Source organism: Cavia porcellus, unplaced genomic scaffold (genome assembly GCF_034190915.1).
Source record: "Cavia porcellus strain 051 isolate PalLab524CR breed Dunkin Hartley unplaced genomic scaffold, mCavPor4.1 scaffold_7, whole genome shotgun sequence".
Classification (NCBI taxonomy): domain Eukaryota; kingdom Metazoa; phylum Chordata; class Mammalia; order Rodentia; family Caviidae; genus Cavia; species Cavia porcellus.
In genome coordinates, this window is record NW_026947490.1 from 24,412,949 (window position 1) to 24,440,872 (window position 27,924).

At 45.1% G+C, this 27,924-nt stretch overlaps 1 protein-coding gene and 1 pseudogene across 1 annotated transcript in view; one reads left to right on the forward strand and one right to left on the reverse strand.

Annotated features, from left to right (window-relative positions):
- The window catches only part of Arhgap35 (Rho GTPase activating protein 35), a 119,932-nt gene that overhangs the window by 70,962 nt on the left and 21,046 nt on the right, over window positions 1-27,924 (forward strand). The gene's annotated exons all lie outside the window — the stretch shown is intronic.
- Window positions 23,616-23,715, reverse strand: LOC111755394 (U6 spliceosomal RNA; annotated as a pseudogene).

The following is a 27,924-nucleotide window of genomic DNA, read 5'->3' on the forward strand; positions in this document are numbered from 1 at the left end:
CCTTTCCTAACAAATATGTTAGTGTGTGTTTCCTGAAAACATTCTCTTATGAAAGCTCCTTGTAATTATCCTACCTTATACTGAGACCTATTAATACATCTGTGTTTTAAACCAGATGATGTCCTGTGAGCTTGTTCTTCTCTTGTTAGAGACTCTGAAAACATGGCTTGCTTTTTAAAAATGACTTACTTTAACTGACAAACCAAAATTACATACATTTATGTTATATAACTTGTTTTGAGACACAGATGTGTGGGAAGCATGACTGCAGTATGCACTGCTGTATGACATGGCTGTTGCACAGATGACCTAACTGTTCCTCAGTAGCATTTTCTGCTGAGCTGCCTACAACTAAGAAACAGAATAGTGACACATGCCTATAATCCCAGCACTTGGGAGGCTGAGACAGTAGGATTGCTGTGAGTTCAAAGCCAGCCTGGGATACAAAGTGAGCTAAGGCCAGCCTGCACCACGTAGCAAGACCCTGTCTCAAAAAGACCAAAGGAGGAAGAGGAGGTAGAGGCAGAGGATAGAGGGAGGAGGAAGAGGAGGTGGAGATAGGGGAAGCTAGGGGAAAGAGGAAGAGGGGAAAGAGGAGGAAGAGTGATGCAGCTCCTGATCTGTGGTGGAGCCTGGGTTGGTGTCCTTGCTCGACCATGTACTTAGCTGTAGAATGGGGTGACACAAACTCTGCCTCATTGAAGGACATTTAGGGCCACATACATGATGCCTGTCTACAGAAGTGTCCCCTGCTACACACTGCTGATAGCTTCACTAGCAGTGCTTTTGGTCTCCTTTTTGTTTGGCTTTCTGACATTCCAGGTAAACTCCCATCAGCTTTCAGTTTGAAAATGGTAAAACCTGCTGAAAAACTGAAAGTTGTACAGGACCAGCTGACGCTCAATGGTTAACATCATACCACTTTTGCTCTTTTCTGTCCCTAATTTTTATTGTTGTTAAGCCATTTAAAGCAAACTTCAGATACCATGTCACCTCATTCCTGAAAATTTCAGCGTATATCCCTAATGTTAAATATACCCTGTCTTCCAGAACTGCACTAATACTTCCTAGCCATGGGCAAGCGTGTAGCCCAGTGATAGAGCACTAGCCTAGCATGCTGCAGGTCCTGGGTTTGACCTTGCAGTACTAAATAAAAAAAACAAAAAGAGTATTAGTGTTAATGGTATATTTCATTTCCTGTATAGTCCATGTTTAAAATTTGCTCATTTGACTTAAAATTATGATGTGGTTATTTTAGACCAGGATCTAATCAGTATGCATTCTGCGTTTGACTGTTGCCTCTGCAGTTTTATTCATTCTAGAACAGTCTTCTGCCTTTGTAAACTGATGACTTTCTGAATCATCTAGACAATTGTCTTGTAGATATTCCCTTTGGTCATGTGCTGTTTAGACCTTTCAGTCATCTTCGGTCCCCTTTCACCACCACCTGTGGTTCCTCAGAGTGATGCAGTGGACATGGGACTGACTGCTACCCCTCCCTGGATAGGACTCTGTAGACTGTGTTGACTAAGTCCAAGGCTGTGCTGTCTCCATCTCAGACTGACTTAATTGTTCTTAGGCAAAGCGGCTGCTGCCACTGGCCTTCTCGTCCATTTCTCCCTCTGTCATGTCTGGTAGAAGCTGCCCTGTGACTGCACAGTCTCACATGGGTGCCCTCTGAGCCAGTTTTGCAGAAGTCATTCCAGTGTCCTTTGTTTGACGGGCCTGGCCCAGGGAGAAGTCCGCCTGTCCCCATGTTTGTGTCTGTCTCCTGTACTTTGTACTTGGCTGCTTGTCTCGGCAGAGAACACTTTGCATCACCCCATGTGAGAGTAGAGTTTAGGACACAGACACACACACACCCTGTTGCTGCCACACGCAGGAGGTGGTAGGAAGAACATCCATGCCCCAGGGCCTCCAGTGCTGCCCACCTGCCTCAACACAGCTAGGAGCACAACCAGCAAGAGAGTGATGAACAGGGAGGACACCACAGCCTTGCAGTGGGAAGGAGAGTAGCACTGAGCTACAAATCAAGACAACCTGAGCCATCTCATCACTGTAGGTGGATGTGTGTAATCCTAGCATTTGGGAAGCTGAGACAGGAGGATCCCTAGGAATTGGAGGTCAGCCTGACCTACATGGTGAGTCCAAGGCCAGCCTGAACTACAGAGCAAGACCCTGTCTCAAAACAAAACCAAAACACTTAAATGAACAGGTATGTAAAACAAAAAGTATTGCTTAGAATTCTAATCTCTTGAAGTAATCTCCCATTTGGAGTTGGATTGTGCTTTCTGCTAGTATCAGCCCTCCAAAATGTTTGAAAACTTGAGATCATGTCTGTAGTGTTGTTTGTTTTATGGTCAGCATCGTCTTAATTCCATTCCAAGCCACTGCTGATGGTGGTGGTGGTGGTAATGGTGCATGTGTTGGAGAACAGAGCACATGCTCTACCACTGACCTCCCCCCTAGCCCTACTCTGTGGATTTTGGTAGGGAAAAGGGCAGCAAGAGTTGGCACCAGAAGGGAGGTTCTGGGGATGTGGGGAGAAAAGAAACCTTGTTTGAAGAAGGATCATGCTTCTGAGTCCTGTGACTGTCTGCCCTGTCTCCTCTTCCAGCTTCTTTATAAGAAAAAGGATCATAGTTTTCTCACTTCAAGATTTGCTTCTCCCAGTAATTGTGACAAGGCTCTTTCTTCCCATTCGTAGGTTGGCTTCTGACATTATGGATACAGATTGGTTCTGGTTTGAACTCGTCTTTATTTCCTGGGTTTTGCGACCTGTCCTTTACGTTTGTTGCACATTTCCTAAAACCTGAGTGTGTTCAAGCATGTAAATAGAACACCTTTCACACTGATCCACAGATGCTTTTAGGTGCAGCAGGCCTGGGACAACCTCTCTGCCTGCTTGCTAATAAGGTATTAGGTTCTCACTGTCACGGCTCCAGTTACATGGTGGGGCTGGAGGAGGAGTTCCATAAGGGTGCTGGCAGGATGGCAAACTTGGCAGTCAGAAGGACTCTATATTTCTGTCTTAGCAAGTGCTTTTTCCAGCTTTCAGCTATGTGGGATATCAGTGGAATATGTACTACTCATTGGTCCTTTCTAGAGTGGTGCAACTCTGTGACAGATGGCCTGGTCAAGCTGATGTACATGACAGGAAGTAGGCATATTTGATTCTGTATCATTTTTCTTGCTGGAGTGGGGCTACTCTTACAGCTTGCTCACTGCCCCAAGAATAATTGCTTGGGGTAGAATTTGCTGTGTCTGCAGCTGCTGGTGGCCGTAGGACAAAGTTTTAAGGCCTGTGTCTCTGGGAAGATGTGAGCCATAGCTTTCTACAGCTCAGGAAATACCTATGTCCTGCAGCATAGGATCACCCTGAGTAAGCTGCTCCATGCCTGCTCTCCCTGCTATGTAGGTCTGGGTCCCTGGTGCCCTGCTTGCCGTGGTTCTGTTGCCCCATTCTCGGGAGCCCAACTTCTCCTCAGCCTTACCTGAAGACTTGATTAACTAAAAATAGTTTTTTCTAGGCATGGTTTCTTTGAATAATGTAAGAGCAAACCTACTTGCCCCCTCTTTTCAGTGATTCACCTTTTTCTTTCAGCAGTGAAAAGAGATTGGGCAGTGGTGACAAAAATAGCATCTCATCCAGCTAGTCCTTTCTTAACGGGCTTGCTGTGTGGAGGTAACCAACCCCTAATCCCTCCACGAAGCACTGACAGGGACTTAGAAAAATTGTTCTGGGGAAAAGCAGTTTTACAGAAGTCATCTAGCAAGCCTCATAAATTATAATGCATTCAGATCATTCAGTAGAAATAACTAGTAGGCCATGATTTTGTTAGTGCATCTTAATTTCATTTGGTCGCCAAGGATTGCAAAACTCCCTAATGTCAGGGAAGACTGGCAGTTACTAAAACAAACACTGAAGCTAGTTTGCCATCGTGGCCCCTCACCCTGCTTTCTACTCCTTACACATTTGTGGAAGATTGCAGTGATCTAGCAGTTGTTGAAGCACTTGGCGTATGTGATCTTTTTTGCACAAGGGATTGTTCTGTTGCTGTAACAACCTAGATATGGCGAGACACAGGCCTTTGGGAAGGGCTAAGAGAAAATTTCAATCTTTTATCACTTCAGGGAAGACCTCAGTGACCATAAAGTGCAAGGTTAGTCTCATGGAGACAAGGTAGCACAAAGTTACGTTTTCATCCCCTGCTCACTGGGAGGACTCCTGCATAATCCTGCCTCTCAGGGTAGCACCTGCTTAGGCCAGTACTGCAGTGGAAGTGTGTTTATTTTCAGAAGTGTTTGCCAGACTTGAGGTGTCTGTGGCCATGCATGTAGCAGGACTATGCCATCTTGACTGGCTTTCCAGGACCACTGTCCCTCAACAGTCAACATAATCAGGTTGAGGCTGATCTCCTCCATGGTTGAGTGGGAAAACCCAAGACACAGGACTCTGTGGTTGTAACTTGCTTATAACTCATTTGTAGCTCTAAAAATGATTTATCATCTTTTTATGTGTAGAGAAGTAGCAGATCTCATTCAGTCAACCAATATTTATTGAATATCTCTATTAATTAAGCACTTACTATATGCTGGACACTGTTTTGAACTCAATTTGCCCTCACTATGGCCAAGGGTGGGAGAGACAGACATAATCACACAAATGCATAATTAATCAGGCAGGAAACATTATTGGATTTTAAAGTCTTTTGTAAATAAAATAACTGGTAGGACCACGTGTTGGTGAGGAGGTAGAGCAGTTAGCCCCCTCACAGGCACTGGGGGCAGTATAAAAGGGTGGGCTTACCTTGGAAAGCTCTTTGGCAGTTTATTTAAAAATGAAGTATGCAAGCCAGGCGTGGTGGTTTATGCCTGTAATCCCCACACGGGGGAGGCTGAGGCAGGAGGATCCTTGGGAGTTTTAGACCAGCCTAAGCTACAAAGTGAGCTCAAGACCAGCCTGAACTGCAGAGAGAGACCCTGTCTCAAAAAGACAAAAGAAAAAAAAAAAAGCGGAATTAGGCACTTACTTCTAGGTATTTACCCCCCCAAAATGAAAACAATATTCAAAGACGATTAAACACAACCATTTCTAGCAGCTTTGTTCTTGAGTCCCAAGCTGGAAACTACTCAAATGTTTATCAGAATAAACTGTGAAACACCCATCCTGTGGGGTACCTCAGTCATTCTATAGTGGGTGATAGGAGGAGCTAAGCACAGAAACTACAGGAATGATCCCGTCTCATAGAGCTCTAGAAAATGCAGGCTCGTATGGTGGCTAGGAAACTGGGCAGCAAGTTTATTACGTACAAACTATGCTGGCCAGGACTGATGGTACACACCTCTAATCACAGCACTCAGGAGGCTGAGGCAGAAGGATGCAAGGTAAGATCTTGTCTCAAAAAAAAAACACTATGCTGAATAAAATTGATCTTTAAAAACTAAAATTTTAAAATGATGACTTTCGTAGAGCTTGATATTTGTTTACATTGTCTGAAAATTTTAGCTAACACATGATTACAAAGCAAGCAGACTCTTTATAATGGCAAAACCTAGGAGTTACTATTTTAATGTGTGTTTCCTTGCCAAATACTTAATCTGACTATTATAAGACAATAATCAGTCAGGTCCAGGATGTGATACATTTTGCATGACACCAGGCCTGGCCTCAACAAAACGTGTTAAGAAGAAAAGTTTAGGGGCTGGAGATTTAGCTCAGTGGCATAAGTGCCTGCTTTGCAAGCAGGCAGTTGTGAATTCGATCCCCAGTATCGATAAAAAGGAAAAAGACCAAAAAAAAAAAAAAAAGGAAAGAAAAAAAAGAAAAGTTTAGGGGCCTGATGTGATGATTCTGTTCATAACATGAGCCCTGTTCCCTGGCCTGACTTAGTTTTAAATCTTCAGGCTGTGACACCTTGACTTGCTGATGCACAGTCACCAAGCCTCACATTGGCAAGAACCAACTCCTTCATGGGTGTGGTGCCCTCTCCTGTGTCTCAGTGTTCTAGACACTGCGCAAGTGTATTGGAAGTTCGGACCCAGCATGAAATTTAGCAAAACTCAGTCCCAAACATAAAAATAAAGGATTGAAGATGTAGCTCATTGCAGTATTCAGTTCAGTACTGCTACAAGAGAGAGGGCTTTGTAGTGCACACCTGAAATCCCAGCGCTCAGGAGGCTGAGGGAGGAGGACCACCATGAGTTTGTGGCCAGCCTGAGCTCCAAAGAGAGTTCAAGCCCACCCTGAACTGCGTGTTGGTGAAACTCTGTCTCAGAAAGAGAGAGACAGAAAGACAGACAGACAGACAGAAGAGGGAGGGAGGAAGGCAAGTCTCTTAAAGGGAGTTTTGAAGAATTAAATCAGTTTGTATTATTCTTAGCATAATGGAATCCTGACAGATGGCACACTTTTGTCTGCCTTCTTTCACTCAGCATTGCACCTGTAAGATTCATCCACAGCTAGATTCATAAATTCATGTGTGATTCTGTTTGTTTTGTTTTTGTTTTTAAAAACAAGGGTTTCAGTGTGTAGTCCAGCCTGGCCTCAAACTTCCAGCAGTCCTCCTGCCTCAGCCTCCTTAGTGCTGAAACTACAGGTGTGTGCTATCACGTTGCTCCATACAATTACCTTGTGTAAATATTCCACAACTGATTTATTTCTTCTGTTCTCCCTGGCATTTTGGGTACTTTCCAGTTCAGGGTAGTTATAAATAGTGCTTCTGTGAAAACACTTGCGCATGAGTTTTGATAGACATATGTCTACATTTATGTCAGTGTCTACCTAGAAGGAGGCAGTCTTGCATAATTCATTTTAGTGTGTTGAACATGACGATTTGAGACATTTGGGACACATAGCAGTCCCAGAAGAAACAGGAGGTAGATGGCTGAAGCAGTCAGGGAGTCTCTGGGCTTCTCACTCTGGCTTTGTGATTTGTATCGTTTACGGCTGAGGGGGCTAGGCTGGGGGCAGGAATGAGGACAGCTACCTCAGAATCCCCACATTCCTGTACAGCCGAGTCCTCCCCCTGTGCAGGGTGCCTGGTGGGATCTGCTCGCTTGTGCTGTGGCTCCATCTTTCCTGTGACATGCTGTCTGGTTTGGAGCTGAGACTGTGGTCCCACGCATCTTCACAACCCTGGGGTTTTACGTGCCAGACTATTCCAAAATAAAAGGTTGGCCCTGCAGTAGTTTTTCAGGAGACAAAGGGAGAAAGGTCAAGAAGTGAGTTTTCTCTCAGCAGCTCTTGTCAGCAGGTGCTGCATGCCCACAGGTCAGAGGTGACCCCTGGCTCCTTGCCTGCAAATGGAAGCCCACTATAAAAATGGCCTGTGACAGAATACACAAAGTGTGACTTTCCTTCCAATGCAGCTCATTTGCCTGGGTAAATGCACATAGAGCTTTCTGCATGGCAGATTTAAATTTCACCACTAATTGATGGAAGCATCTTTAGGGAATAGCGCTTTACCATTAGATCAGGGACCTTTGGGAGACAACCCAGCAGCAGACACATCCAGGGCAGACTAAGAATGGTGGGAGTTGGGGAGAGCGCAGAACACAGCTATTGTTAGTAACTGTGGACATGCCACAGAGAAGCTAGGAGAGGGCTTCTGCCATGTGGCCTGTGCATGTACACTGTGTGCATGTTTGGTGGCCTTTTCTTCCTCGCTGTTGAACAGTCCATGAGAATGAACTGAAGCCAAATATCTAGATCCAAATCTTGGTTGCGCTGCTTAGGAGCAAGTGTTTGTTTGTCTTTTGGGAGTGTTTGTTTGTTTGTTTGTTTTGAGACAGGTTTCACTATGTCAAAACAGACCAGCCTTGTGCTGAACTCATGGTGATCTTCGTGCCTTGACCTCCCAAGTGCAGAGATTGTAGGCATGTGCCACCACACCTGGCTAGGAGAGAATGTTTAACCTCTCTGTTTTCATTTCCTTGACATAAAATGGGCCTAATGATAGCACTTTGAGATGCTGAATCATTGAGATGATTCAGTATGTTACAGATCTTTTAATAGTCATGGCCAGGTTGTAAGTAGTCAACCACTGCTTTTGTTGGTTGTTTCCTGGTGCCTCTCCCAACTCTAGGAGGACCTCTGTGCACGACCTTAATCTTCAAGGTCCCGACAGGCTGTTCCCCAGAAACAGTAGCCCTCGTGCCCTGCACTTCTTTTGGATTTGCAAGGGGCTGGACAAGCCCAGACAGAGCATGAACTTTGGAATTGGTACAATTGGCGTGGAGTCCAGTTCTGCTGTGTTCCTTGGCTGACTGCTTCCTATCTCTGAACCTTTGTTCTTCCTTTACAAGGTGCAGCTTAGGATAAAGCTTTTAGCTCTGTGAGGCTTGAATGAGATCTTGGCATGGTCCACAGTAATTTCACGGCATGGGAGCTGTTACAACTTCATTGTAAAATCAGCAGTTTTAACTTCTGGCTTGTTCTTGAATTATCAGATTGTTTCACGGGTTGGTGCTGAGTCCTCAAAACTGCTCACTCCTTGCAGGATTCTTGTCCCTCACGTGCTTTTGGATCTTGTTTCTGCTCACTAGGCCTATGATACAGAGTTGGGAACCTGGTCTCTTACTCTCAACACTGTGTTTGACCTCTGTCAGTAATGCTTTGTGTTTAGCAGGCCTGGAGGAGGAGGCCTTGCTTTACTCAGTTAGGAGCAAGTGTGAGCAGAGTACCTCATTCATGTGCCATGCATGTTCAGGCTGCTGACCATCCACTGTTGAACCAAATAGACAAGCATCCTTGCCCCTGTGCTAGACATGCGACAATTTAATGGAGATGCACAATAATAAGTCAAGTTGTACAAAGGATCGTAGTGACTACTGCTCAGGACAAAAACTAAAGCATCGCCCCAGGGATGAGAATTGTCTAGGTGAGTGTTGACATTCAGATAAGAGAATGAGGAAAGTGCCTGTGAGGAGGTGAGGAGGAGTGTGGCCTTGGGGAGAACCCTCAGGGACAAGTGCAAAACCCTGAGACTGGACTGTTCCTAGCAGAGCCCTGACTTTCACTCTGAGAAAGAAGCCATTGGAGGGCCCTGAGCAGGACTAGATTTGGCTTCTGTCTGACATAGTTACCCTGCCACTGTGGGAAGATAGTGCTGGCCTTGAGGACTCCAGTGCTCTAGATGTCTTCCTCTCTTTACTCTCTCCTCCATGAGACTAAGAGGGACAGAGGTCCTGTCCTGTATTACCAGCCTTGGTCACCCAGGCTCAAAAGAATCAAATCATGCAGCTCAGCATAGGGGTGGCTGGAGCCCACCATGGAAGAACTCACAGTTGGCAGGAGGGTCATGGTGGCCTGTCCCACCTCAGTTCTCTTCACACTGAATACCCTGTTCCTTTTCAAGCAGTGTCATGCCTGGATGTCATTGTAATCACTTCTGACTGATTGATGTGTTGTGCTCCTGCTGGCTGATGGATCTCCAGTCTTTCTGAAGCCTTCATTCTAGCCAGCCTCCAGGATAACCCTTTCCATTTACAGTAGGGTTATCTGTTTCTCCCTGCCATCCTTCACAAGAAAAGACTCAAAAAGCTCACCTGCTCCTGCTGTCTTCTTACTGTGTGAGGACACACCAAGAAGGCAGCTGTCTACAGACCAACAGGAAGAGGGGCCTCACCAGAACTAAATTGGTGAGCACCCTGATCTTGGACTTCGAGGCGTCCACAGCTGTGAGGACATGCATATGTGTTACTCAGACGGCCCAGCTTGTGGTATTTTGTTGTGACAGCTCAAACAGACAGGGAGGGGTTGCTGCAGGATCAGAACATGTGTGATCCCTGTGGGCCCGGCTCTTCAGAGACCTCAGGCAGGACCAGAACAGAGAACTGGGTCAGTAGGAATGGGAATTGAGGCAGCAGAATGAGGACTGGACAGGTGGGTGGAAGACGTAGGAGAATATCACTTGAGAACCTGGGTCGGGAAAGATAAGCGCACTCTTGTGCACTGCCTGGCTCTTGGGTGCTTTACTGGTTTGAAACGTAAGATGATAAGATGAAGGGTGTCAGACAATTGAACCCTACTTTTCAAACAGATGGTGCGAGACCTTGTGATTTCACCCCAGTTTGAGTTCTTCAGTCTTGGCAGGAATCCTTTGGCTATTTAAATTCGGTGGCCTCCCAACAATTTAAAACAAAGGCCTCACACAATTTATCTTTTCACGTCAGCTGTGGTTTGGTTAAAATAAGACCTTTCTAGAATTTAGTCCAAAGCTCCTGATAACTAGAACTACAATCGTTGTTTCTGTTTGGTGATCTATTTTGTGTGTTTCAAAAGCCACAACAGAGACTCTTTTCTTCTGTTGTGGTTGTTGGGAGCCAGCATTTGGGCTGTGATAGTGAGAGAGCTTTTTTTTTTTTTTTTTTTGTGGAAGATTAATATGTAATGAGGTATTCACTCCCTGGGCTGGGCCCTCTCTAACCCTGAAGCCACGAGGGACCCTGATTCTGGGTGAATTTACAGTTTTCTGAGCCTTGGGAAGTCTTCAGTATAAATCTGGCAGGTCTGATGTGAAAAATAGGTTGTGTAGTAGTTGGTGGTGGTACTGATATCACAGAGGTTGAGGAAGAATAAGATAGAAGTTCCTCACCTGAATTAAACTCAGTCCAGTAATTCTTGATTGTGTACCGCTACCATTCACAGCTCCCTTTCTTACTGCCTGGGGAGGAGGGGGTGGCAGCAGGTAAGCACAAGTATTAATGGTAAGTCGGCCTGCTGTGGAAAACATTAAAATAGGCAGAGTCATACATCATCAGAGAGCAAGATTGTGGCAGTAGCTATTCTAATTATAAGAATGATGACGATAATGAACGTTTAGGAGGCACAGGCCTAAGCTCTTCATCGGCATTGTCTTATTTCATCCTCCCCATGAGGGACAGCACCTCAGAGGAGCTGTCCCCTGGCCACACACAGCTAGCTTTCAGCAACCTTCTTGGCAGCAATTAAACCAGGCTGACAATATCTTCTTAATCTAAGCAGCACTATTTCATATTTCCGGTATTTCGGACAAGGAAGCTTTATCTTCACAGTGATTGTTGAAGGGAAGGACTTACTCAGCATTTAAATAAAGTAACCAAGATTACCAGGGAACCCCTTAGACCATTAAGGAAAAGAGTTTCTTTTTCACAAAATGAAAATCATTATATTGCTATGCTTTTCCTCCTAAAAGATACAAAGGAAAAGGTAAAAATGGGCCTTACGGCTGCCGTGCAGATACAACCAAGGGGTGCCCCAGAGCCCCTACTAGAAACCAGTTAGAACCAGTAGAGTCCACACCAGACCTAGCACCACCACTCAGCAGCCTGCCCAGTCCATGCCCTTCCTTCGTTTCTTTCCCTACAGAATGGGGATGGTGACAAGCGACAATATTTTCACATATGCCTAGGTTTCTGGGTGTGTGTGTGTTTGAATCAATGTGTGTTTGAATCAGTGTCTCACAGTGTAGTCCAAACTGGCTTTGAACTCACTGTATGAAGCCCAGCCTGGCCTCAGACTCAGCAGTCCTCCTGCTTTAGTTTCCCAAGTGCTAGGATTACAGGCAACATCACTATATCCCTGGTTTATTTTTGTATTTTGAGGCAAGGATGTCTCTCTGCTGTTTATGCTGGTCTCATACTCATGGGCTCAAGGATCTTTAACCTCAAGAGTAGATGGGTTGAGCTAGGCATGGTAGCACACACCTGTAATCCCAGCCCTGAGCCAGGAGGATCCTCATGAGTTGGAATCCAGCCTGGACATGGTGAGTTCAAGATCAACCTGGACGACATAGTGAAACCCTGTCTCAAAAAAAAAAAAAAAGAGCAGATGAGACTGTAGGTACGCACTATTATACTTGGCTTGTCCTAACTTTAACCAACTATTTCTAAGCATTGAGAAACATTCTATTTATAGGTCTTAGCACCTTCTTACAAATAAGTGTTAGCTATTAAAGCAATTTAAATAGTACTGATCTTTGTCTTTGAAAAAAATCTGGTTTAACTGAGCATGGTGGTGCAATTCTGTCATCCTAGTATTTACAAAACTGAGGCAGGAGAATCCCTGCAAATTCGTGACCAGCCTGGAGTATAATGCAAGAACAGTTGCCTGGTGTGTTCGCACATGCCTGTAATCCCAGTACTTGGGAGACTGAGGCAGGAGGATCACTGAGAGTTCGAGGCCAGCCTAAACTACACAACAGAACCCTGTCTCAGTGGGGAAAAGCCTCTAAGAGACCAAGGACAAGGAACCAGACCTGGCCCTTGCCCCTAAGATTAGGGAATGGGAAACAGGTGTAGGAACAGGGAGATTTCCTTTATTGAAAGCTCTGAGGAACTGGGGTGTGGCTCAGAGACAGAGAACAAGCTTGTACACGTACACTGCAGGAGCACCACAAAATAAAGACTGAGAATCTCAGTATCACCCCATATCCCTTCAGGTTGTGATTTTTTGTTTTGCTTTGCTTTTTTAAAAATGTTTTCCCGCTAATTCCCACCCACCCACCCTTTTTTGTTGTTGTTATTTCATCTCTCTTGTCCTTAATTTCTTTGATGCACTGTGGAGATCCTGTCTGCCTACACCATACTCCACGTACTGCAGGACAATGTTTGAGATGAAAGGAAAGACACATGAAGATGCTCTGTACATCCTGAGACTGCAGCTATTCTTATCTGGGGGTGTGTTAGTGCCCTGATTTAAACCTGGAAGTTGGGCTGTCTACTTCTTGGCTAGGATTTATGCTAGGTGCTTGTTCCCTCTGCTCTGTACCATAGGCTTGTGAGACTGACATTATAATGGTATCACAAAACTTTGAAAGAGATTAAATGTGTGAGTTGGGAATGCAGCTCAGTGGCAGAGTCCTTGTGTAAGCTTGTGAGTTCCTATGTTCCTTGTTCCTTTCTTTTTTTTTTTTTCCCTTTTGAGACAGGATGTTGCCGTGTAGTCCAGGCTGGCCTCAGACTTGCAGTGATTGGCCAGGGGTTTAGTTCAACAGCACAAGTACCTGCCTGGTGAGCAAAAGATCATGAGTTCAATCCCCAGTACAAAAAAAAAAAACTTGTGATGATCCTCCTGACTGAGCCTACTGAGTGCTAGGATTATAGGCATGTGCCACTACACCCAAGCTTAGTCCTGGGTTCCATACTCAGCACTACAAAGGTGGAAGGCCTTGCCCTCTACATAGGGAACGTTTTACCAGGATGTAATATGTTACTTCTTGCAGATGTAGTAAGAGGTTGTGCATTCAGCCATAATCTCTGCTGATGTCTCCAAATTTTGGATTCAAAATAAAATAAAATAAAATTATAATAAAATTAAATGCCTGAGGATGCAACTCAGTGTAGGGACACTGGTACTGTGGGGAAAAAAATAATTGATTGTAGCGATCTGTAGAAAACTCCTTGGGTCTTGCTTAACAGGGCCTTTCTTTGAATGTTTTATATGAGAATGGTGCTAGAACCCCTTCTTGTCCTCAGACCTGTCGCTGTCACCCTACTCATCCATAGAAGGCTTCCTACACCTTTGGCTTTATAGTTGTTCATGCTAACCTGGGTTGAGGACCCTTTGGTCACCAGTCCTGAACCGGCCCCACTGCTTGGAACAATGGACTTTGGCTTCTGGTACCAAGCATTTACTTTTGAGAAATGGCATGGTGTGCTGTTTCCAACATCTGTAACAACAGGCATACTCTTCTCACTTTCCCACACCCTTCCTTGACCTTTACAGCATTTGACTCTTCTTACTTATATACTGGAGTTCAGGGTCACAGATGTCTCCAGTTTTGTCAAAGATGTGATGTTTCTGTTTCTCATTCTCCTGGTTGCTCTTGTGTGATTCTCTAGAGGAAATCTTTATTCTGCTGTTTTTAAACTAAGTCCAGTCCTTTAAGTTAAATAAATTTAGCAATCTGAAATACGGCTTTTGGGCGGGGGGGGGGGTGTGGAACTCATGACTGTGCGTTTGCAAGGCAGGCGCTTATGCCACTGAGCTAAATCTCCGGCCCCTGTATGGCCTTTTTTAAACGGTCATTATATTTTGCCTACAAAAGAGAATTTCCTGACTGGGAAACTGCTGCTTTTGTGTCACTTAAAGGTAACCTAATCTTGTGAGGAGCAACTTGAAGGTTTAGTCCTGTGCCCTCCCCACCTCCCCTCCTTTGTTCCAGCTGTTTACGTCTTGAGATTTATTTAGTGGTCCAGTCAGATCTTTGACCCTGGCGCCCACCCTGTGTATATGTCTCATTCTGCTGAGATACTGCCGGGAGCCACTTCTCCTCCATGGCCATGCACGTGCACTGCCGGAGCCTGCTTGGACCAAGGTGGCTACTGCAGCCAGAAGCTCTTGGTGAGCTTGGAGTTGAGACTCTCAGGTCCCGTGGCTTCCTTTGGCCATGGCTGATGGAGAATTTGACCGGTTTTTATTCTGTACTCTACATAAAGATCCCTTTTAGAGAGCAGATTAAAGAAAATAGAGCTTTGTACTACTTCATGTATTTCTGTATATACAAAAAAATTAACAATAAATATTACTATTATTTTTTTTTGTCTTTTTCCTTTTTGTCGGTACCAGGAATCGAACTCACGACTACCTGCTTACAAGGCAGACGCTTATGCTGCTAAGCTAAATCCCCAGCCCCAATATTACTATTATTTAAAAAATCAAAGAATTGTCAGAACTAAAAACAAAAGTTTTCTCATTCCCCAAAGTTATCATCTGTTAATAGTTTGAATGATATTTCCAGAAATTTCTTTTTTATGCATATTCTTACACATCCTATGTAACAGGTACTTAACTGTTCTTATACTGTTCTATGACTTGCTTTTTCTTAACTGAAAATATATTGTGAACACTTTTTTTTTTTTTTTTTTTGGTCTTTTTCGTTTTTACCGGTACCAGGGATCGAACTCACGACTGCCTGCTTACAAGGCAGGCGCTTATGCCGCTGAGCTAAACCTCCAGCCCCTCATGAACATTTTTCAATAATGATAGGTATAGAGTCTCATCTAATTCTTTTTTTTTTTTTTTTAGACAGAGTCTCACTATATAGTTCAAACTGACCTTAAAGTCACTTGTGTACCCAGGCTGGCCTTGAACTCACAATGATCCTCCTACCTCAGCCTCTCAAGCCCTGGGATTATAGGAGTATGTCACCACAGCCAGCTGAACTTCTTTTCTGCTGAAAAATTGACTGCATAATGTTTCTTTGGGCATGTTGTAATTTAATCAATCTCCTGTTTTCAGTCTTATGTTATTATAAATATTGTTGGAGGGCTAGGGATGTAGCTTAGTGGTAGAGTGCTTGCCTAGCATGCATAAGACCCTGAGTTCAATCCCCAGAATCACAAAAAAAAATTAAATTTTAGAAAAATAAATACTATTGCAGTAGATCTGCCCGTGGGTGTAGATATACATGCACACATGTGGATGCGTTGTTGTATTTGTAGGGTAAATATGAATGAATTAGATGGGTAAAAGGTATGTGCGTTTTAGAGCTCAGAAGATACTGCCGAAAGCTCTTAAGAGTGAAAATGTAAGCAGTGTGTAAGCAGCATGGTCATATGGAGAGTGCATACTATCGGATTCTGTTTCTGTAAAATGAAAAACTGACCTGTGCTATTAGAAATCAGTGAAGAGGGGGCTGGGGATTTAGCTCAGCGGCATAAGCACCTGCCTTGCAAGCAGGCAGTCGTGAGTTCGATCCCCGGTACGGATAAAAATGAAAAAGACAAAAAAAAAAAAAAAGAAAGAAATCAGTGAAGAGGCTGTCATTTGGGGAGAGTACATTGAGAGAGGGCACCCTGGCCTTCTAGAATGCTGGGACATTCTGTTTCTTGATCTGTGGGTCTCATTCACAGTAGTGTGATCAGTCTGTAAATTTGAAATGTGTCTTATCTTCCAGTAAAAAAAAATTTTAAAGCACCTATCTCAGCCCTTATTTATATAAGTCTCTAAAATATGAAGAGTTTCCTCCCTCTCCTGCCATACACAGCTGAGGTTTCCTGTGATCTTGGTGCTGTCATGCCAAGGCTGGCCTAGCTGTGGTGTTGGTGTGGTATGAGTGTCTCTCACTTTGAGGCCCCAGAAGAATAATGGAGTGTCTGAGAGCCAGCTGATGTGAAAATTGGCGCTTCTGCTTTTATAGCTTGAGCTGTTGGTTTGGGGGAGAGATCCTAGCACCAGTCCTCACACTCAGGTGGCAGACAAGCTCTGGAAGGATCAGTGCTAATGTCCTGCTGCTAGCCTTTCTCATTCATGAGTTCCTCGACTGCTTCCTCCTCTTGGCATCCAGATCTCCACTCCACTGCTGCTGCTTCCTGATCATTTTCAGGCCAGTGTTGCAGATCATTTTGTTTTTGTTTTGTTTTTGTTTTTTCAGTAATAATATTGGCTTAGGGTAAAAAGAAAACAGATTTCTTTTATTCTTTGTGGGCTTGCTCTGGGAGGACATAAAGTGGTAAAAGTCAAAGGAATTGTTTGCCTGCTGTGACTAAGATGGGAGATTTTTAGCATCCAGCACTTCTTTACTTTCCTGGGCAATTCTGTCCGGAAGCTTTCTGTGACTCAAAGCAGAGCTGATGTTTGAGCATTTCCTGTGATCAGCATGCTTGCCTTGGAGTGGAAATTCTATCCATTCTGAGCGCAGGCCGGCACACACTGCTGACCTCGTTCAGGCACACCTGTGGGTGCCCTGCCAGTGGGTGCACTCCTCAGCCTCTTCACTGCCTCCTTCCTCCTTTCTGGATGCAGCCAGTTGTCAGCCAAGAGCCTGTGCAAAGTGCGCTGTGGGGCGAGCACACCTGCTGTGGACTTGGGTCACTGCTCTGTGGTTAGCAGGGGACCATGGTCCCCTTTGGCCTTGTTATCTCCTATCATCTTTCAGGCTGGTTAACTCTTTATCTTTCCCTGTCTCCCCTACCCAGTTATTTTCTCCTAAAAGGTTGTCAATTTTTGTATCCCCCATAGGATTTAGTAAAGGATCCCACACACAGTATGCTTTTGATAATGATTTATTACTTTCATACTACTTCCTAATTGCCACCATATGTTATACAAGCATCAAAGATGAAGTTATAAGTTAAAATTTCAGTTTTTATCTTGTGAACCTCATCAGGTGGCACACATGCCAGTCACCCATAGAAACACTATGTGACAACATGTTTTAAGTCCCAGCTAACCTCGGCTCAGCTCTGAATGGGGGAGTCATGTACTTGATGGGGCAGCTTTTTGTTCATCAGAACAGCAAGTGAGGCTTAGGGGACTGGAAAGGAGGCTGCGCTGGTCATGGGGTCAGTGTGGGAGCTCTTTGGAAAGGTGGAAGTAGGCACATGGCAACACATTGTCTCCTTCAAGCTAAGAACTCACATGAAAGCAGAAGCCTCAGGAGCTTGCAGAATCAAGTAGTCACGGCCACTTTGGGATAGCCTCCTAGAATATGAAGCAGATTGAGAGAGATTTATTTCTTCTTCTATATTTGTTTAGTTATAATGCCCTTTGATATTCTATCATATTTTGTCACCATTATTTTATACTAAATCTTTAAAACTGAGTCTTTTCTAATATTTTTGTTTTACTGATTTGACCTTGTTTTTATACCAAAATGTTGCCTAAATTCTTATGTTATAATGTTCTTTTAATAGCTGATAAGCCAGGCATGGTGGTGCATGCCTGTAACCCCAGCACTGTGGAGGCTGAGGCAGGAGGATCACTGTGAGTTCAAGGCCAATCTGGACTATGTATTGAGACCCTGTCTCAAAAAGAAAAAAAAGCTGGTAAAATTACTTACTTTCTACTCCCTTATTTGTTCTCTTTATTAGGATATCCTGTAGCTTCACAATCCTAAAGTAGTAATTTTGGTACTGTTATGTGTTCATTTTATTAGGTGTTGGAGATTAAACAATGTAGCCCTAAAGGACTCTTGGCCTAGAAACACTGTGGTCAGGACCAAGTCAGTCTGGGTGTGCTGGTCTGGCTGGGAACATGTGTTCCTGCAGCCCAGCACCTAGTTTGTTAATATGCCCAGCAGCCCCCTCACACACACTTTGAACTTAATTGCTGTTTGTGATATTTTCTATTGGATAATTTTCAGATACTTTTAATGGGTTTTCTTTCTTTTTTGAGCAAACTGTGGTACTGTGTTTGTAATTTCTTTGCTTAGTTTATTATCATCATTACATTGAGATTTTTATTTATATTTAAAATGTTGTTGAACATCTTTAGGATATGTGGTCTTTCAGCCCAAACTCTTTATCTTGGGCCTTTTTCCCCCTTTTCTTTCTCATACGTGGTCATTAGAGTTATCAATTTTACTTTTTAGGGGTGATGAGATAGGATGTGTATTAAGTCATCTGTCCATAAATGTTTCTGTATTAAGAGGATAGTGAGGAAGCCTAAGGCAAGCTCTGCTGGGAGAGATGACTGAATCGGAGCGAGTGTGAAAGCTCCTGGCAATGAAGTCACCCAATGCCGGGCTGCAAGCCCTTCGTGCCCTGATGTTAGGAAGGAAGAAAGCACTGCGGGTCTGAGTACTGGCTGCCCTGAGACACCGCTGCACTCTTGCAGAGAGAGAGCAGAGTCCTGAGGGTAGTGGGTGTGACCTGGGTATGAGTCAGGTGGGGGTGAGGGGTAATGTTGCCCTGAATCCTCGAAAGGGAAGCTTCTAGCATCTAGGGCTTTTCAGATCTTGCATTTTATCCCTAGTACTCTAAGGAAGGAGGAAAAAGACCAGGACACTGGAGTCTGGTCCCTTAAGGTTCAGCTTAAGATTTTATTTGGAAGAGATCTCATTACTCTGAAGAAAGCCTGTCAGCTATTGCCATCATCAGGGAAGATGGGTTTCAAATGTTTTCATCCAAGAGGCGTCGCTGGTCCAGGTCAGCAGGAAGCCTTGGGCCACTCCTTGTTGGCTCCCTGCACACTCAGTCCAGCTTGCTGTGGCACTCACTCTCGACACTCGCTCTTGCACTCTTCTGCATTTCCTGTCACAATCTTTACAATCTCTGTGACTGGTCTCACTGCTCCAGATCTCACGTCCTTCAGTGTCTTATGCACACTGCTACAAATAAAACAGCTGGGCTTTACTTCCTCTTCCCCTTCCCCTTCCCCTTCCCCTGCTGAAAACCCCTCAGTTGTTCTCCATCACTGCAGGACACAGTTGACTGCTGTTGCCAGCAGAATCTGCCCCTGCCCGTTGTCTGTCCTTGCCTCTTGCTGTTTCCTTCCTCCAGCCCACACCTGTGAGCATAGGGCAGAGCTGCATGTGTTCCACTAAGGTCTTCCTTGTGGCTGCACCTCAGGAACCCCTCCCAAGTCCTTCTCTAAAGGACCCTGAGCCTTGGCCCCGCCTTGTGGCCCATCATGTCCTGTGCCTCCCTCTGTGAGTGTTTAGCACACTGGACATGGATTGTCTGCCTCCCTCAATAGACCCTAAGTTCCTTGAGGGAAAGGATTGGGTCTTCATCATTGTCTCCTCCAAAGTAAGTACACAGGGCCCCAGTAAATAACTGTGAAAGACTGAATGATGTGGAGACACTCAAAAGACTTCATCCCACAGAAGCTCCATTCATCAGTGGAAACGTGAAGCTGTGTATATAGAAAAGGGGAAGGGAAAAGATGTATATAATAGTAAGGTCTCGAGCAAGGTTGTACCATCTGAGCGGGAACAGATGCCCTGTGTGTGTGGGGTGGGTGGGGGTAGAGGACGTGCTGCTGACAGCTCACAGTGTGTGTGTGAGACATCTAGGTGGGGTGTCCAATACACGAGCTTGGGAGGACAGAGCTGTGGTTAGGGGGTCAACGGGGAGCTTAATGTCCGCAGGGTGAGAACTGGCAGTGAAGACACCAAGGCATCTTCCCCAAGTTCAGAAATAAGAGACCCTTAACAAAATAATGTGGAGACAGCATTATTCATAATAATGAACAAGTGGTAACGGCCCAAATAAACTGATGCATGGCAAACAAAATGTAATACATCCATACAGTAGACTTATTCAGCCATAGAAAGCATGAAAGTACTGAGAAGCCTGAAAACACTGTGGTAAGTAAAATAAATCATTTCCAAAAAGTCCAAGTATTATATGATCCCTTTTGTACAAAATGTGTAGAATAGAGCCAAGTGTGGTGGCACACCCCTGTAATCCCAGCACTAGGGAGGCTGAGGCAGGAGGATTATTGCAATCAAGACCAACCTGAGTTACAAAGTGAGCTCAAGGCTACCCTGAACTGCATGGCAAGACCCTGTCTCAAAAAGACAAAAAAAAGTCCAGAATAGGCAAATCTATAAATTCAGAAAGTAGGTTAGTGGTTTGCCAGAAACTGCAAAGAAGTTTGGAGTGGCTGCTCATGGCTGTGGAATTTCGATTTGTTTGTTCGTTTGTTTTGAGACAGTGTCACTTTGTAGTTCAGGCTGGGCTCAAATTCATTATAATCCTCTTGCTTCAGCCTCCTGAGTGCCACATTACAGATGTGTGGCACCTTGCCCTGTTGGCATTTCTTTATATGTTGATGAAAGTATAAAATTAAGCTTGGCATGGTGGCACACACCTATAATCCCAGAGGCTGAAATAGGAAGATCCACCATGATTTCAAGGCTAGTCTGGGCTACATAGTGAGCTCAATGCTAGCCTGAATTACATAGTGAGTCTGCCTCAAAAAAAAAGAAAGAAAAAAGGAAAAACGAAAGCTTGGCTAAAAGATTTCTTTCTTTCTTTTTTTTTTTGGTCTTTTTTGAGACTGGGTCGCACTATGCAGTTCAGGCTGGCCTTGAGCTCACTGCCCAGGCTGGTCTCGAACTTACAACAATCCTCCCACGTCAGCCTCCCGAGTGCTGGGATTATAGGCATGAGCCACCACACCTGGCTCTAAAAGATTTTTTTTTTTTTAATTGGTACCAGGGATCGAACTCACGACTGCCTGCTTGCAAGGCAGGCGCTTATGCCGCTGAGCTAAATCCCCAGCCCCTAAAAGATTATTTTTTAAAGTATGAAATTGAAAGGGCTGGGGATTTAGCTCAGTGGCATAAGCACCTGCCTTGCAAGCAGGCAGTCGTGAGTTCGATTCCTGGTACCGATAAAAATGAAAAAGACCAAAAAAAAAAAAAAAAAAGTATGAAATAGATTGTGGGGATGGTCACAGTTTGTGGCTGATTTTTGGTGGAGGTGGGGAAGGTTTTGGTTTTTTGAGATAGGGCTTTGCTGTATTGCCCGGGCTGGTCTTGAACTCTCAGTGATCTTCCCGCCTCCGCCTCCCAAGTGCTGAAATTACAGGTGTGTGCCACCGCATTCATCTGTGAATATGATTGTTTTTTTTTTTTTTTTTTTTTTTTTTTTTTTTTTTTTTTTTTTTTTTTTTTTTTGAGACAGAGTCTGTCTCACTATGTTGACCAGACTGCTGGTCTCAAACTCACAGCAGTCCTACTGCCTCAGCCTTCTAAGTGCTGGGAATACAGGCGTACACCACGATGCTCAGCAAAAAAAAAAAAAAAAAAATCTGTTCTCCTTTGTGTGAGAGATACTGGGAATTGAACCCAAGACCTGCATGTTGAACTACATCCCCTGCTGCATCTCCCTTTTCATTTTGAGGAGGCTTTTGCTAAGTTGCTGATGTGCCCAGACACTTTGATCCTCTTCCCATAGCCTCCCAAAGTGTTGGGATTGCAGGCTTGTGGCCACCAGGCCCAGCTGAAGTGTATTCTTACTCGTAAATGAGCAAAATATATGGATGTAAAGTGTACCTTAAATGAACAAATTGTGTAGATGTAAGCTGTATCAGTAGAACTTGTAGAATAATAGTAGAGATAGAGAAATAGGTGTTTTTCCTCAAGTCCACAAAGGCATGAAGTAACCGAGGGGGACCCTGAGAGGAGTGGCCTGCTTAGGGCATTGCTCAGCTCTGGGGAGCAGCTGGGCTTGGGAGAGACAGCAGCATCTACATCTGGCTAGTGTGGGCAGCAGCAGCACACAGAACAGGAGAGGACACGTGCAGATTTTCAGGGCTCAGAGGATGGAGCATCCTGAATAAAGTGCTGCCTCAGGGAGGCAGCACTGGCTTCCTTCTGGCTCCCTCCGTCTGTGGGCAGTTGAGCTTCTCATGTGTTTGACCGCCTTTTTCTACAAGCTGCTTGGTCTGGGTCCCTTATGCCTTGGCTCTTCTGTTGATCTCCCTGATTTTAGAAGTCCTTCCCCAAGACACCCTCCCTCCCACCTGCCGAAGGCGAGACAGAATGCCCTGCCTGGGAGATTACTGCCCTGTTGTGTCCCTGCCACTTTGCTTATCCACTTCCCCTACTAAACCATGTGGATCTGGGCAAGTGCTTTCTTCCCATCATCCAGCACGGCACCTGCCCTAGGTTGGCATTGGGGAGCTTACTAGAGAGATAGCAAGTTATTCTTCCCATGTACTAAGTGAGTTAGTGAAGGGCAAATAAGGAAACCAAGTCACAAACTGCAGATGAATTCTGGGGGTGATCACTTGGAGATCTCAGGTTGGCTGGTTGCCTCTTTCACTTTTCCTTTCTCTTGCCGGGTTTGCCCTATTGCCATTGGCTATGTTGCTTACAAGTTTTCTTTTACCTTTGAGTGCTGTGGCCTCAGGGTCATCTTTAGAGTTTTTTTTAAATATTTGTCATTTAAGCACTCTGCACAGGGTAGAGCAGAAAATTTAGGGGAAAGGAGGTTCTCAGATGGTATAATCTGTAACTTGAAGGACTGGGTAAGCAGATGAAGCATTTTTGTTTGAGGGTGGATTTTGGAGGGTGAAGTTGAAAGAGGGTCTCACTGTGAAGTCTGGGCTGCCCTTGAACTCACTATGTAGCCTGTTTTCAAACCTTTGATCTTCCTATCTCAGCCTCCTAACTTCTGGTATTACAGGCATGCACCCCCAGCTATCTTTTTTACTTAGGTTTAACTGATGGCCTTTGGATAGGCTTCTTTTTGGGACTCCAAAGCCCTAACCTGAAATCACTGGAGAGGTTCTGTGTACATAAGTGCATATACATGCACATGAGCATTTGCACATAATGTGGAGCAGCATATCTGCTGCCTTCATTAAATCATCAAAGTGGGAGTGTCTGCACCTTCTACAGAATCACAGGCTACCATCCACCCGAAATGTGTATGGAATACTATTGCATGATCTAGGGCAAGCACGGCCCTCAACGCAGCCTTATCCTCAGCTACTTCAGGATTGTAAGAGGGCAGGCCACAAGGTCCAGGAGGGAGACTACTCAGATTGACAGGATAAGCTGGATTGGACTGATGGCACCAAGCTAGTTTATTCTTCACAGGTCTCTGACATGGAAGACCTCACAGCTACCCAAGTTAGCTGCAGTGGACCTGTAGCTTTACTCTATACCCATCTCTTGCCACTGCTCCTGTCCACAGCAGAGTCATAACAATAATAGTAGTTAGCAGTGTTTCAGTCACGTTAGCCCTGGCTTTATTTTCTGTATTGCACCTGTCTTTTAGAATACAAGCAAATGTCCCACACAGGTGTGGTAGTACATGCCTGTGATCCTAGTACTCTTTTGTGTTTTGTTTTGTTCTGTTCTGTTCTGTTCTGTTCTGTTACTGAGGATCAAATTGACAACTTTATGCTCATCAGGCGAGCACTTGAGCCACTGAGCTAAACCCCCAGGCCTAAAATTATGGAACACTTCACAAATTTGCATGTCATCCTTGCACAGGGGCCATGCTAATCTCTGTATCGTTCCAGTTGTAGTAAATGTGCAGCCAAAGCAATCTCAGTCCCAGTACTCTTTTTTTTTTTTTTTTTTTTTTTTTGTCTTTTTCTTTTTTATCGGTACCTGGGATCGAACTCACGACCACACACTTGCAAGGCAGGTGCTTATGCCACTGAGCTAAATCCCCAGCCCCCAAGTCCCAGTACTTTTGAGGCAGAAGATCATACGGTTGAACCCAGCCTGTGCAACTTAGGCCTTGTCTCAAAATGAAAAAAATTAGAAAGGGCATAAAGCCTGGATTTAACCCCTGGTACCAAAAACAAGAACAAAAACCAACTAGGGTGCTACATTCTGACAACTGCCACAGTGTCAATGCTTTTCCAAAGGGAGATGGCCTGGCATATTTCTGCCTTTTTTTATGTTTGTACATGTTATCAGGAAATAAATATTAGGGAACAGTGAGTAGTGTATCATTTCAGAAAATATCAACCGAATTTTTCCTGGAACTTCCCTCCAGAAAATTCCACCATAAAATTATTAAGTGGAAAATAACCCTTAACTATTTGGAATAAATAATATGCAAATATTTTCAGCTTTCTAACTAACTGAGACCAAGTTACAATGTTCTGATGGGAGACAGCAGTACAAAAGGCCAACTATTGCTTTAGCTGATTCCCCACAGCTGTTGGTGAACTCCCAGATTGCTTAATCCAACTGGAAGTGCACTTCGTTTCGACCGGGCACGCAGCACAGAGCCTTCCACAGGAGGTGCCAGCACAGTGTCTGCGGGCGTGTGGCCATGGTGGCCCTGAGCAAGTTCCTTCATTTCTCTGAGTCTCTGTTTCCTTGACTGTAACATAAAGACAAAAATAGCTTCCTTGCAGGGTCATTGTGGCATTAAAAGGGATCGTGTATACTAAGTGCCAGCTCTACGTTCACCTGCCAGGCTCTGAGCTAAAGTTTCCACATGTTTAATCCTCATGGCAACCCAATGAGACAGCTGTAATTGCCAGTGTTCTGATAAGGAAAATGGGATTCAAACCCAAAGCCATCATCTCCCCAGTCACATTGCCTCCCATCTCTGAAGGTAATCTGAAGCTCACAGGTGATGCCCCAGCAGTCCGTGGAGAACTGGAATCAGGCCAGAAGATGCATCCTCTCTAACTGCTGGAAAGGGCTTTTTCGTCATCCCAAATGTTGAGGGAACACTTTCCAGCCCCTTAACACCACTGGCTCTCTGACAACTGACACTAACTGTGGGAGTTAGCATCGCACTCACAAGTGTAAGCAAGGCCTCAGTCCCACAAGACTGCCCCCACTTCTTTTTTTTTTTTTTGTCTTTTTTTTTTTTTTTTGTCTTTTTCGTTTTTACCGGTACCAGGGATCGAACTCACGACTGCCTGCTTGCAAGGCAGGTGCTTATGCTGCTGAGCTAAATCCCCAGCCCCGACTGCCCCCACTTCTGACTTCGGGGAAGTATTGGGTGACGAAACACAAGCCAGCTTACTAACTTGCCTCCAAAGTACGGGACCAACATGAGCCCCTTCTACATGCAGGAATAGATAATTTGCTGAAACAGCTCACAGGACTCAGGAAAGCAGTTTATTTACAATTACTGGTTTTGAGGGGGCTGCAGCTCAGGAATGGCCAGATGGAAGTGATGCCCAGGGCAAGAGAAGGGAGGCTTGTGGAGCTTCTGTGTTCCCAGAACACCCTAGCACATATCCCACACCTGCCCACACTTGCCCCACACTCCTATGCATTTCGTGTGCTAATCCAGATGCTCTGCAGACCCTGTTTTGGGTTTTTAATGAGTTTCCATTACAGAGGTATGATTGATTAAGTCATTCTCTAAGAGTTTTAGAAACTGTGCCAGGAACCAAGGACAAATACCAAATACATATATGTCCTACTGCTCCATCCCCTACCCCTAAGACTCCTAAATCTAAGACCTTGGGGGTGGGCTTCCACTGCCCTCTGGAGGTACCCAGCTGAAGAGGCTACCATCTGAAGCTGGCAGGAGCATCAGGAAAGGCCAGACCACCCGAGGCTGGGAGTACAGGGGCCATTTGCCTCTCATGAGCATAGTGATAACCTTGGGTTTGTGTGGGGCTTTTTCTTGAAAGAATATCTTCACAGTTTAAGTAATCTTCCATGAGCTGGAGGATAGCATTAATCTCAGAGAACGAATCCTTCTTATAAGAGGAAGCTGAAGGCTGGAGGTACAGCTCAGTGGTAAAGTGCTTGCCTAGCATGCACAAGGCCTGAGTTCAATCCTCAGTACCAAAAAAAAAAAAAAAAAAAAAGCGGAAACCCCAGAGGCCTTTGGGTACAGGCTGCTCACAGCTCCAGAGAGGAGGTCAGATTCCCGCCATTTCTTCTGTGCTGAAGACTGTTGGGACTATGGATTTTATAGCTCTGATTGGACAGATCAAGAATTTCCCCAGATTCCTTCCAACTTGAGAAGCAGCTACTCTACAAGCCCTGTTGTGGGGCTATCATGAAGGAAAGTTGGTGAAGCTGGCACATGCCTATAATCCTGGCACTGGGAGGCTGAGGCAAGAGGATCACCATGAGTTTGAGACTAGCCTGAGCTACAGGCCAGCCTGAACTACACAGCAAGACCTTGTCTCAAAAACAAAACAAAACACTGGTGAGTCTAGACCATTCAGTTCAGTCAGTGATTTCCCTGCAGTCAGAAAGCCCAGTTCTGTGGCAGTTTTCCAGCAAGGCAGCTGTTTTTCAGTGTCTGCTCCCATCTATTGCTGTAGCTGTTACTTAGGTGCCACTACAGCTTGGACACACCAGCAGGCTCACTGTGAGTGAATGCCATATTTTTGCTCTAAATTGGCAATAAAATACAAAGTATTTGGTTACATATACTGTGATTTTTTTCAGAAGGGGTCTATGTGACTTAAATCTCTCCCTCCCCTATAATTCAGGGCTTATTAACAAATCGCTTTCCTACAGTCCAAATAGCTTTAAAACAAAAGTCTCTCCATAGTTTTTTCATTTTTGCTGCCTTCCATGCACCCATTCCTCACCATTCTGCTTGCTTGTAAATGAAGTAAGAAATCACTTGATTTCCAAAAAGTTCCCATTGCCATGCAAGCCGGTAGTCCGCTCGCCAGCTCTTGGCTATTCCAGATAAACAGAGTTCATTGAGCTTGTGACTCGGCACTTTGAGTGGATTTCCTCAGGACCCAGTGCCCTGCCTGATCAGAACAGTGCACCCTGGCATGCTGCCTGGATGGCCCAGCAGCCAAAGAGAAGTAGGGCTTGTCTCGCAGTAAGCCTTTCGCCCCAGACAGGAATGGTCTGGGTGGCAGCCCAGGTCCCCAACACAGTCCCATGGGCCTGCTTAACCCGGCTGTCCTGCCACATGTGCCCCACTCTGCAGGCTGAAAGGAGAGGGGGCTGGGTTCACCATGAAGGACAAACAGGAGGGCACAGAGGGACAACAGGTTGTACTGGAGAGCTTCCCTCTTCTGGGCCCTCTGAGGAGCTGGCCTACCTGCTCTTGTCCTGCATGTGTCCATCTGCCTGCTTTACACACACACAGCCAACTGTGGCCTGACCTTGTCCAAATGGTCAGCAGCAAAGGGTGGCTGTAGTGACAGATGCAGTCACGGGGCGGGGGGGTCAGAACCTGCACACATCTGTAGGGGAGAGTAGATGGGCATTCTCCCACCCACAGGTAGTCTCCAAGTCCTTGTCTTAAGTGCTAGGAACTGTGCCGGGCCCAATGGCTGGAAGGGCCATCAGAAAGCACTGCCTAAGCTGGATGTGGTGGCACATCCCTGTAATCCAAGCACTCCAGAGGCTGAGGCAGGAGGATGGTTCCAAATTCAAGACCATCCTGGGTTGCAAAGTGACCTCAAGGCCAGCCTGAACTGCATAGCAAAATCCTGTCTCAAAAAGCAGAAAAAAAAGAAAAAAGCACCATCTGCTCCCTGGGACTTTAGAGGGAACTAGGGGAGCAGCTTTAAGCAGGGACACACTGCAGTGACTTTCTGTGCTGCTCACTGCTGTGTAGAAAGAGTGTGGTGTACTACTTAAGCACAGCCATGGAATCAGACTGCCCAGACTTAAAAATCAGCCCTGCCCACCTTTACCACTTGGCCGGGTTTCTTCAATTACCAAATGGGAAGCCTGATGGTAGTGTACAGGTGGTTGTGAGGGCTTTGACAGGATGTTCCGCGTACGACGCGTGTGGCAGTGCCTGGCCCAGGAGGTTAGTGGGCCACAAATGTAGGCAGCATTGTCA